This window comes from Agelaius phoeniceus, chromosome Z, assembly GCF_051311805.1.
Source record: "Agelaius phoeniceus isolate bAgePho1 chromosome Z, bAgePho1.hap1, whole genome shotgun sequence".
In the NCBI taxonomy this organism is placed as follows: Eukaryota; Metazoa; Chordata; class Aves; order Passeriformes; family Icteridae; genus Agelaius; species Agelaius phoeniceus.
Genome location: NC_135303.1, coordinates 26043769 through 26061264, shown reverse-complemented (window position 1 = coordinate 26061264; position 17496 = coordinate 26043769). Strand labels below are relative to the sequence as shown.

At 44.1% G+C, this 17496-nt stretch overlaps 1 long non-coding RNA gene across 1 annotated transcript; it reads left to right on the top strand.

Moving 5' to 3' along the window:
• Window positions 1–3404: 3404 nt before the first annotated feature.
• Window positions 3405–16686, top strand: LOC143691971 (uncharacterized). Its single transcript, XR_013179792.1, has 3 exons — window positions 3405–3637; window positions 13392–13449; window positions 13957–16686. It is a non-coding gene; the product is annotated as an uncharacterized LOC143691971 (long non-coding RNA).
• Window positions 16687–17496: the final 810 nt, after the last annotated feature.

Here is a 17496-nt window from a genome sequence, read left to right as displayed (position 1 = left end):
AAGTTTAAATAGTGAGTTTGTCATGGGGTGAAAAATAGATTTTTGAGGTTTTTAGAATGGGGGCTGAGGGTCCCAAGATGGAGTAATTTGGGTGTGCCTTGTCCTTTTTCCTTCTTCTTCTTGGCCTCCATCTTCTGGGTGATGTTGGCACTTAAGATTGGTTTAGAGTAGAAGCTCACTGTCTAACATAGGTGATAGGTATTGGGAAGTTATTGTAAATAGTGTACATGTAGTTTTTAGTATAAAACATATCACCGCCCCAAGAATGGGCAGTGTGCCTCAACCCGACCTGCCAGACAGACCTCGGCGGGTCAGAGAAAGAATTTTATAGATAAGAAACAATAAACAACCTTGTGAATGGCCGGGCTGGGAAAAGAGACTTTGTAATGCATCTCGGGGTCACTCTGACTGGCAGAGATTCTGAGACCTCACCTGGCACAACTTGAGGCCATTTCCTCCTGTCCTGGGAGAAACTGGGAGAAAAGACTGACCCTCCACCTTGCTACAGCCCATTCTCAGGCAGCTGTAGAAAGCTGAGCTTCCCTTTCTCCAGGCTGTACACCTCCAGCACCCTCAACTGCTCCTCACAGGATCTGTGCTCCAGACCCTTCACCATCTCTGTTGCCATTCTACTTGCTCCAGCCCCTTGATGTCTTTCTTGTCATGAAGGGCCCAGAACTGAAGACAGGACTCAAGGTGTGGCTTCACCAGTGCCCAGTGCAGTGGAACTGTGCTTTGTATTCACATTTTTTAGCTACAGACGTATGTTACCATGTGTGGTTTCTGGGCTTGCAAAGTGTTTATGCCACATTTCAGGGTGTGAGCCAAAAATGCTACTGCTTTGTCTTGCCTTCAAAGTTCAGCATTAGGATTTAAGGAAACAACAGCAGAATATGTAGCATATAAAATGTTTTGGTAGCTATTGAAACTAAAGCAAGAATTAGAAAATTAAAGTGATGAAATGCAAAGAATCCAAAGACTCACCAAATTCTTCCTGAGAGGGAAAAACTGCTTCCACTTGAGTTTCAGATAGTTATATGTTTGGCTGAAAAATTGGTGTGAATAATGAGACCTTGTTTATCTTCCGTAGGCCATAAGCATCTTTCCTGTTAGTAGCACTGCAGAAGCTTTTCCAGCCACTGCGCAGGTTTGTGGAAATTGTGTGTGGGTTGTGTGTGCACACATACACGATGATGTAGGTTTGCTATGGTATGATAGGTGTTGGTTTTTGAACTTATATTGGGTGAAGGCAACAATTGTCTTTTGCGTTCACTGCAATTTTTTGCCAATATTTAAAAGTTTAGAAAACCCTTGCATTTCACCACTGTCTGTAGAATTGGGGCAGCATATTAGCTATGAAAAATAAAAGACACAGAAAAAAATCTTGTGAAATCACTCCTTTGAAGCTGAAATAAAAACATTGTTATGCCCAGAGATTAATTATGAATAATCGGATTCTGACTTTATTCTGTTCAGTTAAGGGGGGAAGCATAGATGAGTTGAGGAGGAATATTTTTCCATCTTAAAATCATCAAAGTATTTTTGTATATTTGCAGAAATTGGTGGAGACATGACAGTCAGAAATCGGGAAAAGGAATACCAGTTCAGAATAAATAATGGCATCAGATGAAACATAGAACAAATGGGGAAAGAAATGGAAGGAACTTGTACTGGATGTTATGCAAACTCCTGTATGGTTTTGTAGAAAATACTAAACCCTCAGTTTTCCATTTTCAATGATTCAGCTAACTCTATAGGAAGCCAGTTATTTGCAGTTTTCATCTCTGCAGATATACAAATACCACAACGTAAAAATAATGCATGTACAAAAAAATTGTAACAATGGCCAAGGGCTGTTTGCTCAATGTGAAAGCAGTTAGATTTTGTATATTTTCTTTTGGTTGTAGATTTCATTATTAATTTCAAAATTTTTCTCCATCCTTTTTGAAGCTCATGCACCAATGAACCACAAGTTCAGTCCTGGAGGAGAGAAATGAAGAAACAATGTGTTCAGGCCAGATATATATTTTTGTTAGAGAAGGCGATAGTGGGAATGAGTAATGTTTGTTGGTTTTTTAACACGCTGATGGATCTGGTAAGTTTAAGGCAAAGCTGGAGGTAACTTTGTCTCCAGCATGCTTCATTTACTAGCCAACAAGGAAACTGCTTACATGCAGGCATTATAAGATTGAAAAGACAGCAAGTACCACAAACTTTTCAACGCATACTTTGGAAAGTGTCCTTGTGTCATCCTGCAGCCCAGAGCCAGAGCCTAAGCCTGTTCCTTATAGTAATCCACATGGCACATTGGCCTAACCTGCATTTCTCCACAGATTGTGGAGATTCCTATGATTCCTGCCTGCCTTCCCTATCAGGCACCTTTAGCCTGCAATTGTTACCTACATTGTTAAGGACAAATAACATTCCTTCTTCATGGCTTTTTCTCCCTCTCAGCCTTCACTGTGGTGACCTCTGGTTTCATTTTTTTTTTGGCATAACCTCACACTAGGAACAAACTGTCACAAAAGTATAGATCAGATTTAGAGTCAGTTTGGTTTTTTGTGTTTGTAAGAATTCATACCTTTTTCATATCCAGGTTTCAATTAGAGATTATCACTGAACAACAAGCCTCAGTGCTCTTATGTATATGGAATGCTTGTGGCTTTTTCAGTTCTCTGCATTTCTTCAGATACAGGGGAAAAAAAAAAAAAGCCAGATTAGATGATTAGAGTGCAGTACAAGTCTCACTTTCCTACATTTAAAATGTAACAAGACCCAGTGACTGCTGCAGCAATGAATCACCACAATTTACATATACAGGTCAGCAGGGAACATTCTCTCACAGCTGAGAATGCAGTCAACACTTCGCTACTCCCCTTGCAGCCACCTCTAGGCAAATCCAGATGCATTCCTGTCAGTGGTCCCTGAACCAGCACACGGGCGGTGTGATGAGGAGGACACACTTTCCATTGCTGGGAGGAGGCTGGAGCCCTGTGGGGACCCTTCCCTCTCTGAGATGTAGCAGGGCTTGGCTGGCTGCAGCCCTGCGGAGGACACAGGTGCTCCCCTTTCGAGTTGACAGTTCTCTTGGAGGCCAGTCAGAAGTCAGTGGCGGACCCAAGGTGCGGTCCTGGAGTTCAGGCGCAGGTGACAAGCAAGAACACCTTATCCAGTGCTTGTAGGAGCGGTGTTTGCAGAGAGGGAGGTGCTCCCACCATCCACCCCCAGGTCACGAACCTTCCCGTGGACCTGCTTTCTCACTCAAACTAAAATCGGTGGAGGGCGAGGTGGGAAGGAAAGGACCTTCTGCACCCCTCTTACAGCGAGGGAGGAGAGCGCCAGCGCTGGCACCGCACGGGTGCGAGAAAGGCGGCGGAGCCGGCGGAGCTGGGCTGGCTGCGGGCGGGGGAGCCCCGGTCCTGCTGCCGAGGGTGTATCGCTGCCACCGAGGGCCGTGCCGAGTACACAGTGTTCCCTTCCCGCCCCTGAACTGGGATTGAACTTCCCCAGCCCGCCGTGCACCGGGGACCGCGCCGATACCCTCCGGGGGGCGGAGGGAGAGGCAAGGAAGAAGAAAAGCAAGAGGGGCGGAGGGAAGGAAGTTCCAAAAGGGTTTATTTAATCTCAAGTACTTAAGGTGGGGTGTTGTTTGGGTTTGCTTTTTTGTGGTTGTTTTGGTGCGGGTTTTTGTTATTGTTTTTTTATTTCTCTGTGTGTGTTTTCTTTCTACGTTGAAAAAAAAAGCAAACAAAAAATTTCAAGGCAATTAGCATCCCTAAGCAAACACACTTTCAGAAAATATGTAGAAAAGAAAAAGACATTGCTTTTACAGAAATAGATTTATGGCACTTTTGTTTTTTTGCCTTCCTGCCATTGTTAAACAAGTACTTTTCCTTTACTCTTCTCTCTGACCCGAACATTATAATTATGTTTCCTTCCCGAAGGAAACCGAAAGTGCTGTGACCCCACACAAGAAAGAAAAGACCAAAGGTTTGACAAAGACCTCATCCCCACAAGTTGTTTTATTTTTATTAAGGTGCCTTTAAAGCAGGTGTCTTTCAGAGGTTTTGTGCCATTGTGGTGCTGGTTTCAGGCAAGGCTGTGTGCCCATAAGAGGTGCAGAGGAGCAAATCAAGCAGCTTCAGCCTGCAGGAGGTCAATGTGTCAGCAGTGTGTGGCTCAGAAGTGTGCATGTGTTCCTTGGGACTGCATTACTGGGGCTGTCTCTGTGAAACCTTTATTAAAAAGGATTAGCAGCACACCTGGGTGTTTTCCTTGTTTAGTGAAATTAGGTTTGTGCCAATCTTGGATCAAAATGAATAATAGATCTTGAGAGATTTTGGTAGGCACTATTTTGTATAAGTGCCTATATTTCATGCAAGTATCACAGCATTTGGAAGACTTTTGGCCTTTCTCTGATTTGGTTTCATTATGGAGAACATGGACATAACCCACTTGTTACAATTGTGTGGTATTCTTCACAGTAGCTAAAGTCACCACCTAGTCCAGTTTAATTCACTCAGTTTATTATTCAGAGCTATCTGAACACCATCTGCACATTTTGGGTTTGTTGTTTTGTGGTTTTTTGTAGTAAATTTGTATTCATATTATTGATATGTTATATCCTTAGTGTGTTCCTGTCCGTTAACCACCTCTTAAAATCCTTTACAAATATTGGTTTCAGCCTATTCAATAGCTAAATGATGCAACCTCTTGCAGTCCACAGTTCAACCGGATGGAGCAAGAGACTTTTTTTCTCTTGTTTTACTACTGTACTGCCCTGAATATAAGAAAAATTTCTTGCCTGTCAAATGCAAAAACTTGCAAAAAGCCACCACTTTGGAATTCTTTGGAATCTTTCCTCTCACCTTGGAATTCTTTCCCTGTGAGAATGATTATGCCATGTCCCCTTTAAAGTCTGTGCATCCTGGCAGATGCCTTCAGCAAGTGCAAGGGCAACTTCTCAGGTAGCACTTCCTCCAAGCCTTGTTCCAGTAGGGCGTGGATGCATAGGAGCACCTTTTGGGCCTGATTTGCACCTTTGGCAGCTGATTCCCAGCAGTACCCTGGAGCTGAAGCGACCAATGCAGCCTTGTTACAAGCTGTAAGGCCATGCATGGGTGGGGCCTGCAGGCTGGCCCTGCCTGATGCATTCCTTGCCTGCCAGAGAAGGAGGCTCCCACTCTGGTCACTTGTTGGAACACATCTGTCTTCCTCATTCTCTTTCTAACACAGGAACTTCTTGCCCTTGTCCTTGTCCCACAGATATACTTCTCCCTCTGCTTTTCATCCTTTATCATCCAGCTGCAATGACTTTTGGCTTTTCTCAGATATTACTGCTAGTGCCAACACTGCAATGGCGGCTACTTATCAATTCATGTGTTTGTTTCATCAGTCTTGTCATTTTACATTATCCACAACCCTTGAAAGCTACTTAAGACCTCTTTCCTCATGTTTACAAGGCTGCTGTGCCATAACTAGACCAAAAGTACTAAATGGCTCCTTCCTTTCTAAGAAGCAGCCATGTTTCATGGGCTGTGGCCCAGGTCTTATGACCAGAAATTACCATTGCCCAGGATGGGGAGACAAATAAGCCCAACACAGCTGGAGCATTGCAGTGACTGGCAATAAACTCTTCAGAGGAAATAGACAGGGAAGGAGATGTGGTGGGGCTGCAGCCTGAGCCGCTCCCGCGCTGCCCCGCACGCTCCGGCTCTCCCCTGCACGTCCTCACACCGCTCTGCCGACACGGTTTTGCCATCTTTAGCAAAGCGAGTGGCCGCTGGATGTCACTGATTGGTCTCCAACATACAGACACATGGACATTTTTCTCTGTCTCGAAATACAAGAGGTGGCATCCTTAAGGACAAAACCGAAGAAACAAACCAAATCAATCCAGCCACAAAGACAGAGCTCACCGGTACATCCCAGGACAGCTGGTCGTGGCATTCTGTCCTGGAAGAGCAGGTGATCCGGGAGCTCTGGGGACAAGCGGGGGCCCTGCTAAAAGAGAGGCGACACTGCAAGGCTGGGATTGCTGGCTGAAGCACGGGGATCCTCGGCTGAGGCACTCCATCAGTTTCAGGTCTGTGAACTTTGTACACGTAGTTCACTCAGAGAAGCGATGAGGACTCCTTCACATGTGCAGCACTGGGAGATGGCAGATCACTTTGGCACTGGCCATGCAAGGTAGAAGCACAACATTGCTCCCTCCAGTCCTTTCTCAGATTATCTCCTCTGACAGAAATCTGTGGGCAGATACTCATGTTTCCAATTTGCTGGTTATTCTCCCTGCTTGAAAGCTGCAGTTGCAGAGTGCTCAAAGTCTGCAAGGGCTGGATTGAAGCAGGTCCTGCAACCTGCATTTGTTGCTCTGGCCTGTGAGGTGGAAAAGTTTCACACAATCCTTCACGAGTCAAGCCACGGCACCTTCCCCTGCAAAGGCCTGCCCTGGCTTTAAACCTGCCCGGGCTTTAAACCAGGCCTGGACACAGAAAGGCTGAATAGAGAAAGCTTGTCTCTGTGAAAACCTTTTTCCCTCAAGGGACTTGCAGACATCTGCTGAGACAGGGAGCCACAGAAAAGGCTGTACTGACCATGTGCTGAGCACCTGGCATCTCTCTTGCACTGGGGAGTGTTGAGGAACCCAGTCCTTGGTGCTTGTTATTCAGAAAAAAAAGCCTTGAAAGACAAAGAGATATGATAACATTGTCCTTCTCATTTCCTGAATTTCTGACACCATTTTCTTGTGTGCCATGAGGCTGAGCACTCGGCATGGATGGGAGTCAGTGGGAGCTGCCTTCTGAGCCACTCAGCAGGACTAGAAAGATCTCATGAGCTTATGCAGGGAGAACATCAGAAGGGACAAATCCCAATTAGAACTGGATGTGGGGAGAAAAGTGAGGACAAAGGAGGAGGAAAGGGCTGAAGTACTGAGTTCCTTCTTTGCCTCTCAGTCTTGAAACACGACCAAGCTGTTCTCTGGGTACCCAGGACGTGGCGCTGGAGGACAGGGACGGGGAGTGGGAGAAAGCTCCCAAACTCCGAGGTGAAACAATTACAGCCACACCAATTAGACACTCACAAGCCTGTGGGGCCAGAGGGAATTCACACAAAGGTGCTGTGGGAAATGGCAGAAATGTTCTCCAAACCACCTGCCATCATTTCCCAGCAGTCCTGGCTAACTGGAGAGGTGCCAGGTGAGTGGAAGTTAGCAAAAGGGATGCCCTTGACGTGGGCACTAGGGAGGTCAGGGAGCAGGTCCTTTTCAGAGCCATGACACGGCACGTGCAGAACAAGCAGGGGGTCAGGGCCAGCCTGCGTGGCTTCCTGAAGAGCAGGTGCTGTTGGCCAGCCTGATCTCCTTTTAGGAGCAGGTGACCTCATCCAGTGGATGAGGAGCAGACTGTGGGTGTTGACTAACTGGATTTGAGAAACATCTTTGACACTGTTTCCTACAGGATTCTCTGGGAGAAAGTGGCTGGTGTGGCTTGGAGGGATGGCACTGCTCATGGAATTAAAAACTGGCTGGTTGGCCAGGAGCTGCATGCAGCTGGCAGCCAGGCTGCAGTGGTGCTCCCCAGGCTCAGTCCTGGGGCCAGTCCTGCCCAGCAGCTGTGTCAATGGACTGGACGAAGGGATGGATGACCCTCAGTGAGTTTGCAGTGACACCAAGTTGGGCAGGAATGCTGATCTGCAGGACAGCAGGAAGGATCTACAGAGGGCCCTGGACACACTGGATTGATGGGAGGAGGTCGGTGGTGTGAGGTCAATGAGGCCAAGTGCCGGGTCCTGTGCTGGGGTCACAACAGTCCCTGCAGAATTCCATGGGCTGGGGCAGAGTGGCTGGGAAAATGCCCCCTAGGAGAGGGCCTGGGGGTGTTGGCCCATAAGTGGCTGGACCCAAGTGGCCCACAAGTGGCTGTGCAAAAAGGCCACTGGCATCCTGGCCTGGATCAGCAGTGATGTGGGCAGCAGGTCTAGGGCAGGATTTGTCCCCCCTGTGCCTGCAATTGTGAGGCAGCGCCAGGAATCTGGCCCTGGGCTTTGGGGCCCTCAGCACAAGGCACTGCGGGCTGCAGCAATTCCAGAGAGGGGCCACAAAGCTGGGGAAGGGTCTGAAGCACAAGACTCGTGAGGAATGGCTGAGGGAGCTGTGGGTGTTTAGCCTGGAGCTAAGGAGGCTCAGAGGGGCCCTATCACTCTCTAGAGCTGCCCTAGGGGAGGTTGTGGTGAGGTGGGGGCTGGTCTCTTCCTCCAGGGAACAGGTGACAGGACAAGAGCAAAAGGCCTCAGGCTGTGCTGGGGGAGCTTCATCTTGGCTATGAAGAAAACTGAATTTTCACTGAATGCTTTCTCAAGCCTTGGAACAGGCTGTGCATGAACACTGGAGTCACCATGCCTGGAGGTACAGTATAGGAAAGCTGTTTGGATGTGGCATTTAGGGACACTGTTTACTGATGCACTTGAGAGAGTTAGGTTCATGTTGGACTCCATGATCTTTGTGGTTATTTCCAACCAAAACGACTCCATGATTCTAAAGCAGTATTCAGAAGCATACTACTTCAGGAAGTTACTTGGGTTTTTGTGGCTCTTGTCCCTTGAACCTGGGCAGCATCCTGAGTAACCAAGAGCTTTGCTCTCCATCCTCTGAACCTGCAGCCAGTTCTGATCAAGCGTGCATGCAGCTGATTTGGATGAAGGAGTTGATCTTCCTGAAAAATGGTGTTTTCTGTGCTGCAGTTCTACTGGATGGGGCAGTGATGTGACTGAGCTCAGAGACCACAGGGTCTCTGTGGGGGTAGTGGGGAGCAGGATGTTAGATGAACAGAGGTCTGGAATTAATTGGTGTGCTGCATATGAGTCTCTGATTAGGCACAGGTCTCCAGGACATGGATTTGGGTTTCTTGTGCCAGGCAATGTTGAACTTAAGGTCTGGACGAAAAGTCAGGGTTCAAGGCACAGCTGCCTTTCAGGTATATAATATATATATAACTGTATTTGGTATTTGTTTATGGATTTATATATTTTGTGTTCTTCTTGACAGTTTGGAAAAACAGGGTTATGCCCTCACAGAGCTATTGTTTTGTTGTGTTTTCTTGTTATGTGGTATTCTTGCTAATTGCAACAAGGGCATTTTCTGATGGTTGGTTATTTTTTCATCAAAGAGATTGTTTTTACATCTGCAGTAAGAGTTGGCATGTTTCATTGCAACTCTGCTTTGCCTGCATATCCTTCTCTGTACATATTATTGCCTGGGCTCAGTTTTTCCAACACTTAATAATGTCTCACCCTTACATTCCCAATTTCCACAAATACTGCAGAGATCTTATATTCTTCAGATGGATGAGACTATTTGTCATAATAATTTTGCTTAGTCCTGACTACTGGCTATGACATGAACTAATTTAATCCCTAATTACTCCACTTGATAGCTCTTTAAATTCAGAGGGCTTTGTCTTATTCATCAGGGTGTTGTGGCACCTCAATCTTATAAGGAAAATATTGCTTCTCCAAGTGAATTCTTTCAACATAGCAGCAAGTATCAAATTTTGCATCCATGGAAATACACAGTAAGTCTCCAACAGCTCAGGGCTTGCTGTATGCAGCAGTGTGGAAGATCTCACTAATAATTATTTTCTTTCAGTTTCACTTTATTTGGAATAATGGGAAGGGTTGCAACCATTTCTGACAATCTTGTCATGTTTCCTCCCAGCTGGGAAGTCACAGGCAAATAAATGTATTTTCTCAATTTTCAGTTGTCTTTGCATTATTAATTTGGCACAAAACTAGAATGGTCCCACTGTCTGACATGGAGTAAGACTGTTCAAGGAGGAGGGAGTTATCAGCTCAGTTGATTGCTCACATCAAGCTGTTTTTTTCCCTATGTCAGGCCTCCAGCTGGGTGGGCCAACCACCTCCTCTGTGCTGTGTTGCTCTCTGCCTTGTTGGAGGTAGAGCTAGCAGGGTAGGCAGCCACTTGGAGTTAGTAATCTCTATTGTGATGACAACTGATGAGCTCCACATTGATGAGAGAGAGAGAGAGTGGACAACAGTGCCTTCCACTGTATTGCGGCATCAATAAAAAAAGCCAGACAGAAGTGAGAATTGCAGAAAGGGATAGATAATCAATGCCTGCTCTTGCCCCTTGTTTCTATCTGCAGGTCCACAGATGTAAATGAATGTAAAGGTCATAATTCTTTTATTTTTCAGAAGTGAGGCTATTGTCTGTGTCTGTGAAGGAAGCAGCTGTATGCTATCAGCATGAGGCATTGTGGTCAGGGTGAGCTCAGGTGCGCGGAATCCTGAGGGAGTACACAGTGCAATCTCTTTTGATGCCACTTGGAAATGGGGGTGCTGTGTCCTTCCCCTCCCAGAATAGCTCTGCTCTGTCATCTGGCTCCTGTCTGGCAAGGCTCCAGTGCTTCCATCAGCAGTAGCATTCCCCACCCTTTGGCTTTTTCAACTGTTGAGTCCTTGTCTCCTGTAGGAGTGAGTACTGATGGCTATCTACAGCTCTTTTCCCTTTCACCTTGTGTTTTGTTTGAAGGAACAATGAGACCTGACAGTAAGACATTTCATTTCTGTAATAGGGATTGTTTGTATTGGAACATCAAAAATGTAATTTAGACATTAAACATGTATGAATATGCATGTTAAATGTGCACACACAGATATGTGTGCATACATATTTCTTATATGGCTGTAGCAGAGCTTTGTCTTTCTCTCTATGCGCTTTTTGAGAGACAATAGTTGGTAACTTTATGAAAGTTTCTGATATCATTAGCCCATCAGAATGGCTCACTAATCCTTATTTCTATTGCTTGTTCAGAACTGTTCCAGTTTTTGCATCTATTCCCTACAGTCATCTCTGGGCCTTAGTTTTAGCATGAGATCTTTAGCCTTAATGACAGCATGTAGCTCTGGCTGAACTCTTCTTCCTCTTCCAGAAGATAGACAAACTTCTTTTGTGATCAGTCATTGGAAACTCATGCAAACTTGCATCAGAAGGCTGAGCAGTGTTAAAGCAGGCCACATATTTTTTTTTAAACTCCTGAATATGGGTATAGGGATGCTTTTAATCTCTGTCAGGTTTTTTGAATATATAATGTATATTCCATGGAATCTATGTGAAACTAGACTTAACAGGTTTGGCAAGGCAGAATTTTCTTGGGAAATGTTCTTCATCCTAAGAAGAACCTGCAAAAGAACCAGTAGGAATTGCTTACAGTGGTGCAGCAAGTGTTGAAATCAGGGAACTTACTCAAATGTCTGAATGTGAATATAGATGCCTAGATTTGAAATCTTGGGCCATGACAGAATAAACTCAGGAATTTTTACAAGCAGCGCTCTATATCTGTATCATGTTGTGAACTTTGAGCTGAAGATGTTTGACTATGGTGATTATAATCTTTACTTGCATAACTAAACCATATATGTAAAAAATCATGTTCCAATTATCTGGAACTACTTTCCCTCCCCAGATAAGTAATCTTTCAGCTAAAGATAAGAGAGAAGAAGTTTTAGAATTAGTTTGGCCAAGCAGAAGTTAAAGTAGTATTAGTTTACAAGTCTAGCTATGAGATTTGTATCACACCTTTACAGTTAGTGGAAGGTGTCTTCCACATAGAGTCATTGCAAAGGACCTTTTTAAAGAACATTTTTATGGCAGCCATATAGAAGTTGTGGATAAAAGGCAAAAGAGTAACTCTGGCCATTTGCCTTCTTTCTCCTGATATATACTATATAATAGTACAGTCCAATAACTTTTAAATAATTTGCAGCTGCAGATAAAAGGCTGATTTTTCCTGAAAATTAAAGTAATTTTGTATCTTTTTTTTCAAGAACAAAAAGGAGTCATTAGGACCTCTATGACTGTTGTGCTCCACAATAGACAAACCTCTTTTATGGATCAGATACAGCCTGTATATAGAGCAGGTGTGCTCACAAAATGTGCTTGAAAGAGAACAGGATGCTTAATGGATTTATGCCTAGCTTTGTTACATTTGGAAATTCTCTCTTTGTGTTGCTGCCAAAGATGCTATTTCAGGCTCCCAGGTTTCTCCAGTACCATTTGAACTGAACACTTTGTGCTTAAACCCCTCTGAGAGGTGACAAACAGGAGAATAGAACTCCCTGTCTATTTCAAATACTACATGCAGACAAAAACAAGATACCAGGTCATTTACCCAAGCCATGGGTTATACCCACTGCTGGGGCTTGTGCTCCTTGCAGGATCCTCTCATGGAGAGACACAGCCACATCCCAAGCTGCTGCTGCTTGCAGTCACCTCTCTGGGTGAAGCAGAGCCACTATTCTTGCTCTGTGCTTGTGTTGTCACAGAGGTGGGGAGCCCAGGGTGGGGAGGAGGACCTCTCTGTGCAGCACCTGCGCAGGTATCAGCTAAAAAAACCAGACATGCATGTAACAGGTCAATGTGATAAGGGAATGTAGGACACAGACAAGTAGAAGGAAGTAATTTGACGGCACCATACTACTCCATCAACAGCTTGGCTAGATGAGTTTTTTGTAGGCATTGAGCCTTGCATATAACCTTGAAAGACTTCTGGTAGAGTTATGAGGTCCCTCAGAAGTCCTTCCTGGGCATGGAAAGAAGCCTGTGAGGGAGGCTGGCATCATGACTGACTGGAGAAATAGAGAACAGGCAGGGGCACAAAACTGGAAACAAATACAAGATCTAGAGATGAGAATGGCAGTCATGTTTGTGCAGTCATAGCCACAGCGTATGTTCCTCTCCTCTGATTGTTGGTCACTACTGAGAGTCTGCGATGGCAGTGAGGACAAATGTGCCTCAGACCAGCAAGAAATTGTCTGCTGCAGCAGTTTGGATTTTAGAATTTATGGGGTTGTGGTTTCATTAACAAGTTTGGAGTTAAACTCTAGCCTAGCCACTCTGGGGTTTACTATTGTAGTTTATAATTTTGTACAGCAGTAAACAGAGGAAAAGATAGCTCCCTGTTCTGCTGATGGGCAAGATCAGATGCTTGTGTACGGGCTATAATATTAAAACCAGGTCATAAATTAAAGAGGTCACAATCAACTTGAAAATCCTTTTTTCTTTCTGACATAATTTTCCATATTGCTGCTGATAAAAGATTATTTCAGTTGCAAGTACCAGCTGTACTGTTTCATTAACATTTCTGTGTGAGGTGTAACTTCTAGATTAAACTACCTTTTATTTTTTCCTCAGGATATTGTGTTTATATAGGTCTTTTGCAACAGTGCAGGAGTTAGGGGCACTGACAATCTTGTGAAATTCTTTAAAACTAATTTCAGTTGTTTAAAAAGGAAATTTGTCTATCTCCTTTTAGAGTCTGTGTATCACACAAATCCAAACACTAACCTATTTTTTTTTCTCTTTTTATCTGAAGGTAAGCCAGGATTAGCAGTGCTGAAGAGGAATGAAATATAATTGATGTGAACTTAAAGGTAAGAAGGAGTCCTTTCTGACATATTCCCTCTCAGATTTTTGGCAACACAGAGAGACTTTACTTTCTAGCAATTCAATTTCTTGCAGTTGAAGTAATCTGCTTGAGGCTCAGAAACAGAACTATTGCTCATAGAACCATTTTCCATCTTGGCCTTCTTTGATGTCTGAGAGGCAGGACAGAGGGACGAAGATGGACGGATGGAGGAGACAAGTGGGGCTGGGAGCTGGGCGGGGGCAGTTGTGGGCACCTGGTGGTGGGAAGCTGTTGGGCTGAGAGCGTTAATTGTGAAAGGAGAAGGCTGGCTACCCGTCCTGACTGCTGACCCTGAGGGTGACGCCTGCTTCTACCAGTCACTGCATCAAGCACAAAGCTCCATCTATGCTGTAATTCTATATCCTACATGTGAATGGGCTACACTTTGAGGTGCCCATATAGCCTCAGTTACACCCCTGAGGTTTGTGTTCAGCAGATTTAGTTATATGATTATTTACCATTTTGTCCACAGGATTTTCCCTCAGACTGTGCACGAGATGGAATTGCTCTGGGGATGAATAAGAGGTGTGCAGCAATAGAAGCATTTGTCTGCAGGAGTCAGATTTCATTTCTTTATGGAGTCTGAAAAAGCTGATTGGTATCTAACACTTTTTGTGGGGAAAAATGCATTTGGGGTTTGATGTGGCTTTTAAAAATTTTCTTCTTGAATTGGTATTAGAATTATGGGGTTTCTTTTGCTTCCTTGATGCCTGATGCATAAACTAATTATGACAAGACCCTACCAGTCCTGTGCTATTAGGTGAAGCCTCCCTTCCCCTGCCTGGCTCACAAGGAGGCGGAGAAGGCTAGAGGGGAGGCAGATGGCAGCATGCACAGACAGGGAGGAAAATGGTCTGATTTTGGGAGAGCTCTTGAAGAAGGACTCTTTATGCTTCTGCAGTTTTTCTACATCCTAAATAATGTATAGTTTTCCAAAAGGGACATTTTCTGTCACAAAATACTTCCCCTGGAAAGCTTCCAGTCAGGGGTTCTGATTGACACAGGAGATTCCAGGAAAACAAAAAGGAAATGATGGAGAAGACGTGGGTCAGTCCTTGTTTCTGCCACAAAGCTGTGTTGGTTTTGGTTAAGTTGTTGTACATTAACTTTTCACAGTCACCAAATCTCCCCTGTTTTACAGACAGCTGCATTGAGGCCATTTGTAAAGGCAACATATGTTTACAGATGTAGAAAACACCACCTAAATTCAGTATAAAACATTCTAGAGGTTTAGAAGTCTCAATGACAAGTTTTTCAAATAGGGTTTTCACAAATAGAAGCCCTTTGGTAAACTGAGATTATCAATATTTATTCATGTTGAAGTTATTGTGGAAATAGATTAATTAATGATAACTTAAAATAACTATCACAGAAAAAGTCATAATAACATAGGGACAAGTTGAACTTTGAGAGCAGACTGAGAAAGCTGTGCAGGCGTTGATGAGAAAACAGCATAGGTGCTCATACTTTAAACCAGTGCTATGGGTGGATTGGGACAAGGAAGGAGAATTATTTGAACAAGTCATAAAGGGAATGCATGGAGGACCTTTTCAGGGCTTTGCAACTTTAATAATGCTCGTTGTGGAGCACAGAATGTTGTATGTTCTTTAATAATGCTCTTTGTGGAGCACAGAATGTTGTATTGTGTTGGTATGTTCTGTTCCCCCTGTTTTGTAACGGTTCTGCCCTGGTTCTCCCTCCCCTCCCTGCTACTGTCAGTTACCCCAGTTCCTCCCCGGGGTCCCTGGAGGTCAATGTACCTTTTTCCAAACCCCTCCCCAGTGCCCTGCCAGTCACTCTCTGCCACCACCTTTTTCTCTGGAAACTTCTATGGAGGGCATGGACTGATTGGCTCAGGGGCCAGGGCCTCTCCTCCAAGTTGTTGTTATTGGTGTTTCCCTTGTGTCAATCATCTGTACCCCACTACCCCTTGCACTCCTATTTGCCTGAAGAAGGGCTCCTCCCCTGTAACCCTCTCCCTTTATAAGTTGCTGTAGCCCCTCCCTCACCCTCTTTGGTTGTTGGCTTCCCTGGGATCTCCGTTAAATCTGGATTGTACCCCAACTGGAGAGCACTCTCTTATTTCCTGCCGGTCGTAGCCAGAGGCAGCCACATCCTCCTGCAAGGAAGCATCACTGCTATAACGCAGGGTGCTCTCCTTAGGCGCAGTCCCAAACACTGAGAGTGGGACAGTGCCCCCGAGTTGCAAGCGGTGCTGGCCAGCTTGCCGGGGTGCTCCAGAGGGTTGGCCCTTCTCCTCTCTTGCCGCGCTGCTTCAACAGAAAAATGATAGTTGGTAACTAGAGCTCCCCTAATAAAATAAAATACATTCTAGTATTTATTTTAGTGGTTACAGTTCTGAAGGACCTGCAAGCTTGTAGGACCATTGAACTGCTTGTATTAAAACATGTATTGTATCCCTCTCATATAGTCTAAATAACCTACTGTGGCTGAGTTTGTGACCCTTTTGAATAACCTCAATAACTCAGTTGCCAAAGGTCTATTTTGCTGAAGGAGAAAAATTCAACTTCTTGGGTATTTGCATTTTGAACTACCCAGGAAGGATTAGGTACTAAACACTTTCAAATATCCAATCCCAACTCACAATTTAATTACATTATAATAGAAATGTTAACTTCTGATTTCTTCAACCTCGCTGGGGAGAAGACCCACTTTATCCCATCACCTAAAAGCTTGTGCATCTTGTAAGGCATGGGTTTTCCTTGAAGTCTTAACTGAAGAAGACGTTTCAATTGCTAGTTGCATAATCTTTTAAAAAACACGCCTGAGATTCATGTGTACAAAAATTAATTTCCCAGAGAAAAATTTGGATATACTCCAATTTGTTAAAAGAATTTAAAATGTCCTGTTATCTTATTATCTGGTCAGAGAGAATGAGCTGCTTGCAACTAGTTAAGAGCTAAGAAAGCATTTTTCAGATATTTGACAGATCATTCAGCAGACAATGACTCTCAGAAGACCAATATCTGCCCCAAAAGTCCATGTAGTGTATGCTAAGGGAGGTGAACTTAATAAAAATAAACTACTGTATTGATAAAAAATTGGCCAAAACATTACCTTACCAATTGTAACAATTCAGTGCTTACCCTAGTACCTCTATTTACTTGTAGGACATTTCTTTCTGGCTTTTATCTATCTGTATATTTTCCAGTGTTTTTTTACAAAAATAAAGTGAATATTTTCAAGATGTAGGAAAAATGTTACAATTTTTTCCTGATATTTTTTGGTTTTTTTTTTTTTTTTTTTTTTTTGATGGCAGCTGCATGTTGAACAAATGCAGGTAAGAAGCCCATAGAAATGCATATCTATGGTTTTAGAGGAAGGGGAGAAGTCTGAATTAAGTACTCCAGAGAATGCTTTTCTAACATGAAAATGGCAAGATCTGATAGTGGTATGACCCTTTCAGCTGGTGTTTGTAATCCACCATCTCTACAGAAACAGGTACAAAACAGGTGTAGAACTCGAGAAACACATAAAACCACACCCATACCAGGTACCAGTGCAGAAGGCAACTATTGTAACATTGTCAGTGTTCTATAAAGTGATTAATAAAATGGTGCTCCTTCTGTGCATCAAAATCCAAGCAGATCTGTGCCAAGAATGGTTATCAACAATCTGCTCGCTGAGGTCCTGTGATGGGCCACGTGTGGTGGTTCATGGTAGCAGCAGTGGAGCAAATGAATGCACCTGAGGCAACAGCATGGTAAGAAATTATCTGTAAAGATCACTTGTGACCCAAAGACTGGCAACAGGAACAGTGGGACTCTTAATCACAGTTTAACCCTCCAACCTCAGTCTGAACCTATGAGCTACAAATTCATCAAAACACCCTCTTTAACTAGTGCTCAGCACTTCTAGTCCATTTCTACCTCTGGGCCTTTGGTTTGGCAGCTGCTCTTTTTTCTTTGGAGACATTTCCTCACTGAAAGGGATTGGTGGTTTTTCTTATGCCCCCATTTGGGACAGCAGCGACCATGCAACTTACAGCAAG